Source organism: Lissotriton vulgaris, chromosome 10 (assembly GCF_964263255.1).
Source record: "Lissotriton vulgaris chromosome 10, aLisVul1.2, whole genome shotgun sequence".
Classification (NCBI taxonomy): domain Eukaryota; kingdom Metazoa; phylum Chordata; class Amphibia; order Caudata; family Salamandridae; genus Lissotriton; species Lissotriton vulgaris.
The window spans coordinates 1,048,808,686-1,048,822,656 of record NC_141698.1 but is presented as its reverse complement, the minus strand read 5'-3'; positions in this window follow the sequence as shown (position 1 = coordinate 1,048,822,656).

Sequence of the window (13,971 nt, the reverse complement as noted above, 5' to 3'; positions counted from 1 at the left end):
CTGTATCAGGGCCTAATTCTGACTTGCTTTACAGAGGTTTCAACACCTGTACACATTTCTTATTACAGCAATAAGACTCTACACATGGTCTAAAAATCAAAGCAGACTATACAATAAAAAAATCTAAGTGGCCGCCTTCACTGCAGACTCAGAATAGCTCAAAGGTTTACTTTCCACTCCTCTTTATACCTCACAGTTCTTGCAGTGCCGAGAAGCTCCTCTCAGATACTGTCCCCTCTAAGGACAGGTGCAGGGCTTTCAAATTTTTAATTTTGGTCTCATCTTTCAGTGTCTTTCTACTTCTGTTGAACACAAAGTCTTAAGTAGGTCCTTTTGTCCAGTTTCATCTTGATTCAAGTAACTCAAACAGCTACTCTGGTAAGATGCAGAACAGATATAATATACAGCTCAATGGTGCCAGGATAGGGTTCACTGCTTACAAGGTAGTGGCAACATCTAAAATTGCTATCACATCTTCTAGGTCCCCCATTCTATTGGTGATTCAAAAGTCATCCCCTAACAAATTAAGATATCTTTGTCCCATTTGTAAAAAGAAACACCTAAAATAAAACAAATTGGGAACTGCACTGAAAATAATCAACCATGAAATAAAAAGAATGTCAGAGTGAGAAGACGAGAAACAAAACAGCAGGTATAAAGTGAGAACGTTGAGTAAAATTGAAGACATGAAGTATTGATACAAGAAAGTAATGAAGTAAAGAGTGGTAAAAGTAACAATATAGAAACACATAAAATGTTAGAAAGGATAAAATAAAGACAACATAAAGAAGAACTAGGAAATAAAAAGAAAGTATGGAAGTTGGAATAAGAGAACGGATACAGTAAGAATGAGAAAAGAAAATGTTCTGGACAAGAGAAAGTCCAAGATACAAAATAGAAATAAAGCAATGAGGAAAGTTGGAAGCCTATACAGGATGAAAGAATAAAATACAAGACTAAACAAATGAGTAGGCAAAACCCATAAAATTGAACAATGAAGGAATAAAAGAATGTATGAAGAGAATGAAGTGAGATTTAGAAAGTAAAAGTGAGAAAGGCAACATGAAAGGACAAGAAAGCAGTTAGGAGAAAAACACAGAACAGAAAGACAAAGAAATCAAAGCCAATGCACGATCCACTTTCCTCCAAAATAGGTCAAATTAGCACAAGTTCATGGGTAAACTTGTGAGCAGAAGCACCACGCCAAGGTTTTGACCTTTGCTACTGAACATTCACCCAGCAGCGGGCAGTGAGGGTACTGGCCGAGGTGGTGACGTGGGTAGGGGGGGGCAGGGTGGGGGTAGTAATGTATGGATTACGGAGTTTAACAGGTAAGTAAACATATAAAAAAAATTGTTGCGCGCACTGCATCGCATTTGGTGATGCAGTGCACGCAACAAAATTTGTTTTATTTATGTATATGTTTACTTACCTGTTAAACTCCTGTAATGGCTGGATTTTCTGAGTAGGTGGGATCAGCCCCCAGGGGCCCCTCCAACCCAGCCAGAACGTACTCACCTTCCCTCCTCAGGATTCCTCTATCCAGGCACCTGGTACCTACCTGAGGATGGGGAACTCGCAATATACAAGCTCATATTATTAAAAACACCACTAAATCTATAGGGATACTAATAATACTCACTGATTACTAGGGATATCCATACCCTACACCACACTTATTCACATCAGTTGGTCTCGCGGCCACCCTGACCCAGACCGTTCTACCCTAGGGCAGATATGACACACAATCCGGTGCGTCTACACACGGGCCTGCAGAACCCAATGCTCCCTTTTCCAAACTGTTCGCAATCCTGCGAAACTACACACTAGTTCGACCACCTAGTTCTCTCATTTAATCAAGCCACAATCCAGTGGGTATTCACACTGGTCTCCCACCCAGTGTTTTCACTAACGCCGCATATCAACGACGACCACATTCCTATGAACACCTATACATATATATATATATTGGGAAGTCTCTTCACTAAGGGTCTGCTACTACAATAATATTATGGGATGGTGTACTAACTTAGTCCCTTGGTTGCAAGTCTCCTCTCTCCCTCACTATTACTTACCTGATCAGGGGTAGCATCTGTTCAAACAGTAATACTTACCAGGAGCGATTAACCTCACTGTATGGGGATAAAGATATACACACTATGTGACTGAGTTATTTCTTGATTTAAGCGCTCCTACCCCCCTTTTTGATCCATCAGTGGCTCAACAGCAACTGGCTTGAAGCCAGGATAACTTTATCATAAAAGAACTCATGCACACTAATTCGCTAATTAATGGGGTCATTTATTTAATCAATAATAAAACATACATATACAAAACTATGGGGGGGGGGTCTCTATAACTAGCAGTAACTTTAACACACCGTTGAAAGAGAAGGATTAAACATAACAGGAACACTCCGCTGAAAGGGAAAAGATTAGACATAAAGTGTAAGTGTAACTAATTCAGACTACCTCACCTATTAGAAGGAAGATTTCTCTCTCTGCCTCTGGTGGGATTAGGGCTCTCTCTCTGCCTCTGGTGGGATTAGGGCTCTCTCTGTCTCTCCCTCCTTCACCACATCACCACGCCTCTGGTTCAGTTGCTCCAGCTGACAGCCTTCTTTGCTGCTCTCTGCACTGCTTTCTCTCTCCTCATCTTCAGCAATTGTCTGCCTTCTTTCTCCATTCAAGAACTGCACTCTATTTTGCAGCTCCAGCAGACATCCTCTCTCTCTCTCTGCAAGCTGTTCTGAGCTCCCAGCAGTTCTGTGCTCCAAGCTGTTCTGAGCACCACGCTGAACTGCACACCACGCTGGACTGACCTCCAAACTGAACTGAACTGAACACTCCGCCTCTCCTGTAGCTCACTAATATGGAAGCTTGTCCTTTCATGGAAAGTTACGGCCAGTAACCTGCCGCCCACCAAATTCTTGTACCTCCCCGTACCAAGGACACGTTCCCAGCTGGCCAGCCTGAAGTTGTGTCTTCGGAGTGGAGAAAAATACATTCCTTCGATAAGGGCCAGCCTGAACCGGTTCTCTCCAAGCGAACAACAGCCTTAACTATAAACTTTGCCTTTGCCCTGAAAAGCCTCTCAGCTTCATCAAGATGGAGTCCCTCTAGCTCTAGGCCTGTAGGCCTGAAAGGGGTGAAATGCTCCTTAGCTCTGTCAGAATACCTACATAAACCATACCAATGTGTCTAATATGTCAAAGCCAATAGGCAATAGACAGGTTAAAGTCAAGAATAAAGGCATATTAAGCAGCTATCCTCTTCTAGATCTGGAAAAAAGGGCTTAAAAGGGCCAACACAGGCTAAGAATACCTATACTAGATGCGAGCAAGACTAATGATCTATATCACTGCTAAATAAAGCCAAAAACTCTGCCATTACATTGCACCCCTAGATCCTTATCTTGCGAGCATCAGTAAACAACAACAACCATCTAAACAAACATCAACATAATCTATCCAACATAGGCTAAGAATACCTATACTAGATGTGAGCAAGATTAAGATCTATATCACTGCTAAATATCTCTGCCATCCACCCTTAGATCCTTATCTTGCGAACATCTTATAAACAATAACATCTAGATAAACAAACATCAACACAATCTATCAACAAATCAAAACCTAAAAAACTCCCTAAAAACAATGACAACTCAAGGAAATTCCACCTGAAACTCAATTGTAGGGAATAGAAACCTAAAAACAAATCAAAGCACCCTTGACTTGAATGCTGAAACATATCTGATAACAACAGAAACTAACCAAAGCATCCTCAAACTAAATGTGCCTCAACTTCTAATGATAACTGGTGAAATCTAGTGATGTAGGGACTTATGTGTTGAATGAAAACAGCAAGGGGCCTAAATGGGGCCTACTTCGGACAACTTAAGGCTAAATGAGGCCTACCTACTATTGTCAACTTAAGAACTAAATGTGTTTCAACTCCTAATGAGAAAACAAGAAAGGGCCTAAATGAGCCCTACCTACTATAAGCAACTTAAGCTAATGATGACTCATGAAACTATTGGTGTAGGGGCTTGTTTGTGGGATGAAAATAACAATAGGCCTAAATGAGGCCTACCTGCTGACATTTGTCAATTTAAAGTGAAATCTGAGAAATAAACATGACAAACTGTGTCAAGGTTTGGGCAAACATCAATACATAATCATACTAAAAGACACACCACCCAGAACAATTCCAAATTTTAAGGTAACCACCCTTTGATCAATCAAGGTGAAAATGTAAGAACAGTAAAAAAAAAAAAACAACCCCATTTCTACAAGATAGCTGGTGTAACATCAAGCTTTTAAATCACACTGTGGAACACATGTGGGCACCACCATTCAAAAAAAAAGTCCGTCATTGGCAAAAACTGTTTTGAAGAAAACAGAAAAACTATAATAGGTGACATATTTTTTGCTTTAAAAGTGGGGCCTGCTTGTCCAAGGGATTATGCATCAAATCCTTTTAAAATTCTGTAACAAATAAAACATGTTCGTGGGGTTTTTGTTTTTTAAGTGGGGCCTGCTCGTAGTGATGTCAACAAAAAAAAATGCAGGCTAAGGAATTAAATAACTTAGTCCAAAAGTCTTCAGTGTAGGCCACCACCCGGCATCCTCGGTATCCGGACACTTCCTCCAATGCGGCCATCCATCACCCGGTCTGGTCTGGTCTGGTCTGGTTCCATCATCCAAAAATAATAAACTAAAATAAAAACATGAAAGTAAAAAGCTAAAACAAAAAAAGAAGTGGAAGGGGGGGAGGGACCCAAGCACAACCACAACTTCAGCAATCCTAGAAACAAGAGAACAAGTATCATTATTCTTGCAAAATAAAATTTTCCATTTAAAAAGCACCCCGGGTGCCTTTCATTATTGAAAAGAAAATATCCTAATTAATTAAAAACATTCAAAATTTAACTTTTAATAACATTAGCAGGGCCTAACATACCCTAATCCTTACTAAGCCAGCCCCTCCCTTCAGAGCAGGAGCCATGCTACAGTGGGAAGCTACTTTGAAATACTGCACTATGATGAGCCTCTCTAAACCAGCCCCTCCCTTAAATAAACAAGCCATCCGCGGAAGAAAATTGGATTGTAGCCAATCATAACGAACAGGGACGTGATCGAGACTTGCAGAATGAAGGAAAAAAAACTCGTCTGCACAAACCAGCTGGTCTGCCAAGGTCGACAAACAAATTCCTTGCCTGTTCTGTGCTAACCAACGAAAGCTAGCATGTTAAAAAAAAAACAATTCTGTTACAGTGTACTGCCAATTAAAAAAGCTCCAGTTTTTAAAAAGACTTTTGTCCAACTAATTCAGCTAAAGGCAAGACACTTAAAATATGGGCACTTATTTAGAAAGGGGCAACTACCTTTTGCACACAAGATCATACATTCTGCATTTGAGAAAAAAACGAATTAACATGGTCCATTGTAAAAGAGAAATAATTTGTAAAACAACATAAAATGCAGATACATTTCAACATTGTATTTAATTTAATGTTTTGCTGACACATTTATAAAAGCATACATTTTAATTTACATTTGGGAAAATAATAATGTTACATTTTAACATTTTTTCTCTTTCAAAGGCACATGGTTGCCTTCCACTAATTAAAAGCACATGTTACCATGCACTGTCGGGCAAGATTGATTATTCTCAACCTATTATTATTGCAACCAGCACATTCCTGTCTAGATGGAAACCCCTCACAGAAATAATTAATGAAAACAGCTCCGTAGCGTGCACTCTAACGGGCCATCTTTTTAACATTTCACTCATTTTAAAAGAACACAGCTTTCTCCGTAATCCGACTGGTTGATTTATAACCACATCAGTTCCAAGGCAAACCCACACAAATTCGTAGACGCATTTCAAAAGGAATGTGAAATGAACAGAACCCTTCGCAAAACACAAGATGTTACCTTCCCGTCAAGAAACTGACAAAACACATAGGCAGACCAAGGAATCAAAAAAAAAAAAAATCAAAATCAAACCATCAAATAGTCCTTAAAATAATCCACTGACTTTTATAGTCAGGTCAGATAACCATGCATGTTGACAGCATGTAAAAAAAAAAGACTGCCATCTCAACTCAAGATATTAACCCTTTGGCAGCTCAAGCAGAATCATTTCCCAACGTCCATTGATACATGGGAAAATCATGATCACATTTCTTCACGTTTACAGATGACACGTACACATATTTTCAAAAACGTTATCCCCAAGCACCCGAGAGAGATCCAGCTCTCTCCTGCCAAACGTAATGATAACATGCCCTGTCCAAGCCATGACCACATGGCGCTATTCACAAGCCATATTTACAAGACAAGCTTTTCACAAACAACATTTCCAAGGCGCAATGCACAAGGAACACAGCAGATCAACATGAGAACATGCACCTCACAAGCCACAATAATATGGCGCTATTCACAAGCCATATTTACAAGACAATCTTTTCACAAACAATGTATCCAAGGCGCAATGCACAAGGAACACAATAGATCAACATGAGAACCTGCACCTCACAAGCCACATTAATATGGCGCTATTCACAAGTCATATTTACAAGGAGCTATATTCAAAGAACTTCACAAATCATATTACAATGAACACATTTCACATTGCACAGCATAAGCAGATGCAGCAAGCAATTGAATGGGCAATTTAAAAGCATTTTTTACACACATTTATACAATTGGACCATCACATAGATGTAACTGGCTTCCTCATGTAATGCCATCCTTCAACTCTGACATTTTAAACACCAAGATGAAAACCATTCCTTCCACCCTGAATAAACCAAATGCCATGATGTAATGCAATCTCCTCACGCTGCAACTGTTCAAGCCCATAGATCTAACAGGCTACATAAACTGCAACATTACGCCAGATGGAACCAGCGTTCAGGGCACTCCCTCAGAACACATGGGAAACAATCTAAGCACATGGCCAGGCACACAGGTTTCGTAAACTGTTCGACTACGCCAGATGTAATGTCTGGCGCTCAGGGCACTCCCACACAACACATGGGAAACAAACTAAGCACATGGCCAGGCACACAGGTTTCGTAAACTGTTCGACTACGCCAGATGTAATGGCTGGATTTTCTGAGTAGGTGGGATCAGCCCCCAGGGGCCCCTCCAACCCAGCCAGAACGTACTCACCTTCCCTCCTCAGGACTCCTCTATCCAGGCACCTGGTACCTACCTGAGGATGGGGAACTCGCAATATACAAGCTCATATTATTAAAAACACCACTAAATCTATAGGGATACTAATAATACTCACTGATTACTAGGGATATCCATACCCTACACCACACTTATTCACATCAGTTGGTCTCGCGGCCACCCTGACCCAGACCGTTCTACCCTAGGGCAGATATGACACACAATCCGGTGCGTCTACACACGGGCCTGCAGAACCCAATGCTCCCTTTTCCAAACTGTTCGCAATCCTGCGAAACTACACACTAGTTCGACCACCTAGTGCTCTCATTTACTCAAGCCACAATCCAGTGGGTATTCACACTGGTCTCCCACCCAGTGTTTTCACTAACGCCGCATATCAACGACGACCACATTCCTATGAACACCTATACATATATATATATATTGGGAAGTCTCTTCACTAAGGGTCTGCTACTACAATAATATTATGGGATGGTGTACTAACTTAGTCCCTTGGTTGCAAGTCTCCTCTCTCCCTCACTATTACTTACCTGATCAGGGGTAGCATCTGTTCAAACAGTAATACTTACCAGGAGCGATTAACCTCACTGTATGGGGATAAAGATATACACACTATGTGACTGAGTTATTTCTTGATTTAAGCGCTCCTACCCCCCTTTTTGATCCATCAGTGGCTCAACAGCAACTGGCTTGAAGCCAGGATAACTTTATCATAAAAGAACTCATGCACACTAATTCGCTAATTAATGGGGTCATTTATTTAATCAATAATAAAACATACATATACAAAACTATGGGGGGGGGGTCTCTATAACTAGCAGTAACTTTAACACACCGTTGAAAGAGAAGGATTAAACATAACAGGAACACTCCGCTGAAAGGGAAAAGATTAGACATAAAGTGTAAGTGTAACTAATTCAGACTACCTCACCTATTAGAAGGAAGATTTCTCTCTCTGCCTCTGGTGGGATTAGGGCTCTCTCTCTGCCTCTGGTGGGATTAGGGCTCTCTCTGTCTCTCCCTCCTTCACCACATCACCACGCCTCTGGTTCAGTTGCTCCAGCTGACAGCCTTCTTTGCTGCTCTCTGCACTGCTTTCTCTCTCCTCATCTTCAGCAATCGTCTGCCTTCTTTCTCCATTCAAGAACTGCACTCTATTTTGCAGCTCCAGCAGACATCCTCTCTCTCTCTGCAAGCTGTTCTGAGCTCCCAGCAGTTCTGTGCTCCAAGCTGTTCTGAGCACCACGCTGAACTGCACACCACGCTGGACTGACCTCCAAACTGAACTGAACTGAACACTCCTCCTCTCCTGTAGCTCACTAATATGGAAGCTTGTCCTTTCATGGAAAGTTACGGCCAGTAACCTGCCGCCCACCAAATTCTTGTACCTCCCCGTACCAAGGACACGTTCCCAGCTGGCCGGCCTGAAGTTGTGTCTTCGGAGTGGAGAAAAATACATTCCTTCGATAAGGGCCAGCCTGAACCGGTTCTCTCCAAGCGAACAACAGCCTTAACTATAAACTTTGCCTTTGCCCTGAAAAGCCTCTCAGCTTCATCAAGATGGAGTCCCTCTAGCTCTAGGCCTGTAGGCCTGAAAGGGGTGAAATGCTCCTTAGCTCTGTCAGAATACCTACATAAACCATACCAATGTGTCTAATATGTCAAAGCCAATAGGCAATAGACAGGTTAAAGTCAAGAATAAAGGCATATTAAGCAGCTATCCTCTTCTAGATCTGGAAAAAAGGGCTTAAAAGGGCCAACACAGGCTAAGAATACCTATACTAGATGCGAGCAAGACTAATGATCTATATCACTGCTAAATAAAGCCAAAAACTCTGCCATTACAACTCCGTAATCCATACATTACTACCCCCCACCTTGCCCCTCCCCCTCCCCACGTCACTGCCCGGCCGGTACTCCCACTACCGGCCGTGGCTGCATTCACACCATTCACAACGTCATTCAGGGGGCTACCCTGCTTCTCATCAGATCAGAGATCCGGTGTCCAGCTCCAGATAGGGGCAGTGCTACGGGTTTGTTGAGCTCAGGGCAAAATTCAATTTCCCTACTTGAGAACCCGGGAAACAGCTTCTTATTTGGCCATACCACACCGACTGGTCCTTGCACCCCCACGTCATAGTGCATTTGACTGCCTTCTCACTGGCTGCTGCGTGCACAAGGTTTGCTTCCTGATTTCTCCCCCTGAAGGAACCAGGCAAGCTCCTGTCAGGCCTCGGAGAAGTAGAGCTGTTGTGGCCATCCTGTCTGTCTGATGTCAGTCTGAGTGCCCCATTCACACCGCATTCACACCATTCATACGCTAGCCCACACACTGCACTCACACTGCAGGCATCCCTGGCTAGGGCTGCATGGAGAGACCAGTGTTACATTATGTTGATAGGAGTAAGCCCGTCTGTAACATGACATCACAGAACCAAAAGATTGAGGGAAGGAAGTCAGAAACAATTAACTAATTATTAAGGTTTCCTGTGTTCTCTTATTGCGGACAGACTTTTATTTTGAACCTTCCTAGACAGACAGAAGCTGTCAGAGGATTTGTTTCAGAATTTCTCTCTGTCTGGATTATTCTGCAGATGTTGTAGCCTCTGAGGTCAATAATGACCAATAGTCATCTTTCAATGTCGCTGCCAAAAAGAATGTCCTTCAAACCCATCGTAACAGAATCTGTTAAGGCGCTGGTGAGACGGACCTGGTGCACTGCACAGGAATGTACAGCATTTCATTCTGTTTCCTCTTATCTGCTCTGCCCATTTCACAGGTGTGATTCAGGTATTCAAATGGCAGGGTGGGATCTAAGAATTAGAAGACACCCTGCATCTTTCTTCTGCACTGACTGGCAGAGCCTGGCAGTGGCCTTATGGCTGGGCTCTGAGTCTTCATCTGTGTGAATGCCTCTGTGCTGGCCCGGCTTGCCATAGACTCCTTGTGTGACTCTACACAGCTTCAAGAGCATCACACCCATTCAGTCAATAGAAGGTAGTTCTGGGTACCCAGGGGAGACGAGGTGCCCAACAAAACTGTAGCCTTAGAATCCGCTCATTACTACTCACAAAATGAACCTTAGACATCATACACAGCTGCTGCTTGAACCTGAAAAAACATTTTATGTTTTGCGCAAGAGGCATTCTAAGGGTAGAATTTGCATTCCAAACTCAGTTCTGACTATCCAAATTAGAAGTGTGGTTCCAATCTGCATTCTAATGGAATTCTTTTATTTCCTAATTAGAACTCTCATTCCAAACATAGAATCTCATTTACAAAGTAGAACTCATTCTAAATTAGAGCTCAAATTTCATATTAGCAAGGCATGAACATCACATAGTGGCGACATTGTGACACCACAGACACCTTCATTGCAAGTCTTGTTGTATATTTGATTTTGCACAAAAACTAAATTTCTGATCTAACGGGCATTGCAAACAATTTAACACTACTGCACTCTCAGGGTTTGTCATGGATACATTTGGTCAGGTAAAGCTTGTGGAACGTGTCCATGGAAAACTGCAGGGAACTTGGGATAAGTCTGTCAAAATCAGGGCATAAAGGTGGACGTCAGCTATAATTCTCCAGTGCAAGAGCACTGCTGTGACATGACTGTCCCTGCACAGCATAGCATTTGCCAGTCAAGGAGCCGTCACACATTCACACATTCACAATGTTCTCTCTGTCAACTTCTTCACCAAAGAAGAGGATGGACAGGTAAAGGACCATTCAACTGATCACACAAAAGGGAAAGGAGAATGGGATGGTAAATGGGACATGGAATGATATAGGGACTTGGTGTTACCTCTACATGGAACACACAAAACCACCTCATTCATATCAATTAGCTCTTTTCAGCTCCAGTAAGAACAGATGTTATATTTCATATCGGTACCCTAATATAGCTCCAAGGAACATCGCACACTTTCTCTACATCAGTTTCCGTTGTTTCATATGAACGAGCCTTATAAGGACATAACTCCAAATAATGACAGAATGCCTTATAAGTACATCACGCCTTATAAGGACTGCAGCCTTTTATGGACTAAACCTTTCACCCAAAGGCTAATATATGCAGCGGGGGTGTACGGAGTCAGTCTGCCACCAGACCCACGGTATATGTTATCTGTAAACAGCCTAGGTCCTGCATGACAGGGTTCTTTTGGAACTACACTAGTCAGGCTAGATGATTCATATGTACAACTGGAGTGGCGCTGCCAGACACCAGCACTGATGGAGGCCTGGTTACAGGCACTCCCCGTTCAACAGACACTAGGAGATCCTCCTCAAATGGCCTGCAAGTACAGTCTAGGTCCCCAACCTGGTGTTCCCTTAAGGAACGCTCCAGGCCCTGAGACTGGGTTTCGGGCACCGTGGACACACCGTCCCACACTCATTCCTTCGCCACTGAGACCGGACATGAGCCCCTATGTAGGAACTGGGGTCTTCAAATAAGTAAGTTTTATCTAAGATCAAGATCAGGGCAATCAAAAATCACAGTAGTAATAACTTATTATCGTCCCTTAAAAGCACAGGTGTTTCATCACTCGGCTATAAATACTTAAATAAAAAATTATTAAATATTAAATAACCGTAGGCCTGGCAACAGCCTTGCTCCTAGTCAGCACCTGCAAGGAATTCTTTATAAATACATTTAAATAACATTGCATTAAGCATCCATAACCATTTCCTTATGTAAGCAACCATTTCATTTAGTGACTAAAGGCATCCAGGAAACTTTGCATTAGACAAAAGTAAACCGACCATTAAGTAGGAGTAAAACATTTCATGAGGATTATAAAGGGTCGTTCAGCAGAGGTAATCACTTCCTCTAGGTAGGGCAAACAGTTCATTAGGCCACATTAACTAAGGCATTAGGCAAAGATAAACATTTTGTATATACCGGCTACATTAGCCATTACCATACTCCTAGCAGGGGTGTTCTCCTCTGGCTCAAAAGTTACTAGGGCCTCCGCAATGCTAGGGTAAGTTTAGGGGCCTGGCGTTCCTGCAGTGACCCTTCCACAACAATGGGGGCCCGACGGGGCCCAACACAGTCTCCCGCGCGGGAGGGGCAATCTCGGGGCCTCCCCGGGGGGTTTTACTTCTTTCCTTCGCCACTCCTCGGGCCCTTTCGGAGGTTTGGTTGCTGGAGGGGAGGGGGGGGCGGCTCCTGCCCTCCTAGAAGCCCCCTGGAGTGTCTCACTGATGGGGACGGCTACGGGGCACCACAGGACTGCACGGGGCCCTGCGCCGATGCTAGGGCCGGCCCCGAGGGTGTAGATAGGCGGAGAGGGCTCCTTTACTCCTTGGAGTCCTCCGAAGGGTTGCGTCCTGTTCTCGGGCCCACGAGCACGTCAGAGGCCCGGGAACCAATTGGCCTGAAGGTGCGCTGGGGGCAGGGCCTGGGATCCAATGAGGGCAGAGGTGCTCCCGCAGCCTCCTATGGCAGCGCGGCCTGCGGGGACACAACGCTGGTGGCCAATCCGAGCGTGGCGGGGGTGGAGTCAATTCCAATGCCCCGTCACGTGAGGAGAGTTTCAGGCTTCGGGCCTTGTGAGGCCGACTGCGGCCTGTCAGGAATTCGCGGCGGCCCTCTCCTGGCTCCGGGAGCCGCCGAGGGGTTGAGAAAGGCGGCGCCGGCGTCCCTGGGAACGCGCCGGGCCACGACAAGGAAGGCGAGGCTCACAGAGCTCCTGGACTGGGGCGGTGAGTTGTGCGGCTCGCTCGGTGATAACGCGCGTCATGGGACCAGCAGGGAACGCCTAGCAGTGGAGGCGCTCAGTCCTCGCGGCGCTCTAGGGACAATCACCACAGCGCTTCGGCCAGCAACAGGAGGCAGGATTCTAGCGCTCCTCAGGGGCCCATCGCTTGAGCAGGATAAGCAGTCCCAGTTCAGGCAGGTCATCATTCTAGCGCCAAGGGGGGGAAGAGCGCTTCACAGGTAGCCCATTTCACTTCAGGTTCAGGCTGGCTAACAGCTCAGGCAGAGTAGGACAGCATAAGGGATAAGGTAGGACAGCGCAGGGGCCCCAGGTTACAGCAACAGGGCGCAGAGGTGAGACAGCCCAATACCTGGTTGATCCCCAGTAGTCCTGGATAGCGCAGGGGGGCTTCTTCCTGGCGCTTGTTGGTTCTGGCGCCCTTCTGTGATATTAGAATCTTGGTTTCTTGAGGAGGGGGGTGGTGAGTGGAAGGCTTTCCTCAGCAGGTCACTTCAGATGGTTCCTGGGTTCCCCTCCCGCCGGGCCAGATCAGTGGGCTAGTTCAGTGTTCCTCACACAGCTTGGTAGGCAGCGCCTAAACCCTGTCACCCCCAGTGGTATAGGTTCCTGACTAGGCCCTCCCATCTAAGTCTCCTGCGTAGGGTCCCCCAGGTAAGTGATGCCCCAACTGACTGGAAAGTTTCCCTCCCTTTTCTTTTATAGTGGCAGTTGGCAGTTGGCAGTGGGCAGTTGGTGACCACTCCCCTATTCTGGAAGGTTCCAGGAGCTTCCTCACTCTAGCTATGGGCAGGCAGGCAAGCTGGTATTGCAACAATGTTTAAGGGTTCCAGCTAGCTCCTGGCAACTAGAGTGCGTCTAAACAGACCACGCTGCAGTAGCAGGGGTCAGTGGCAGCCATGTTGAGGGAAGAGAGCACCTGCACCTTAGCATTGATTAGCAATGGGAAGGTGCCCAGAGACCTAAGGCCAACCAAAAAGAAGGTGGGAAAAATTAGGCAAAAGCAAAAAAAAAGGGAACGACCACCCTAAGGCTGAC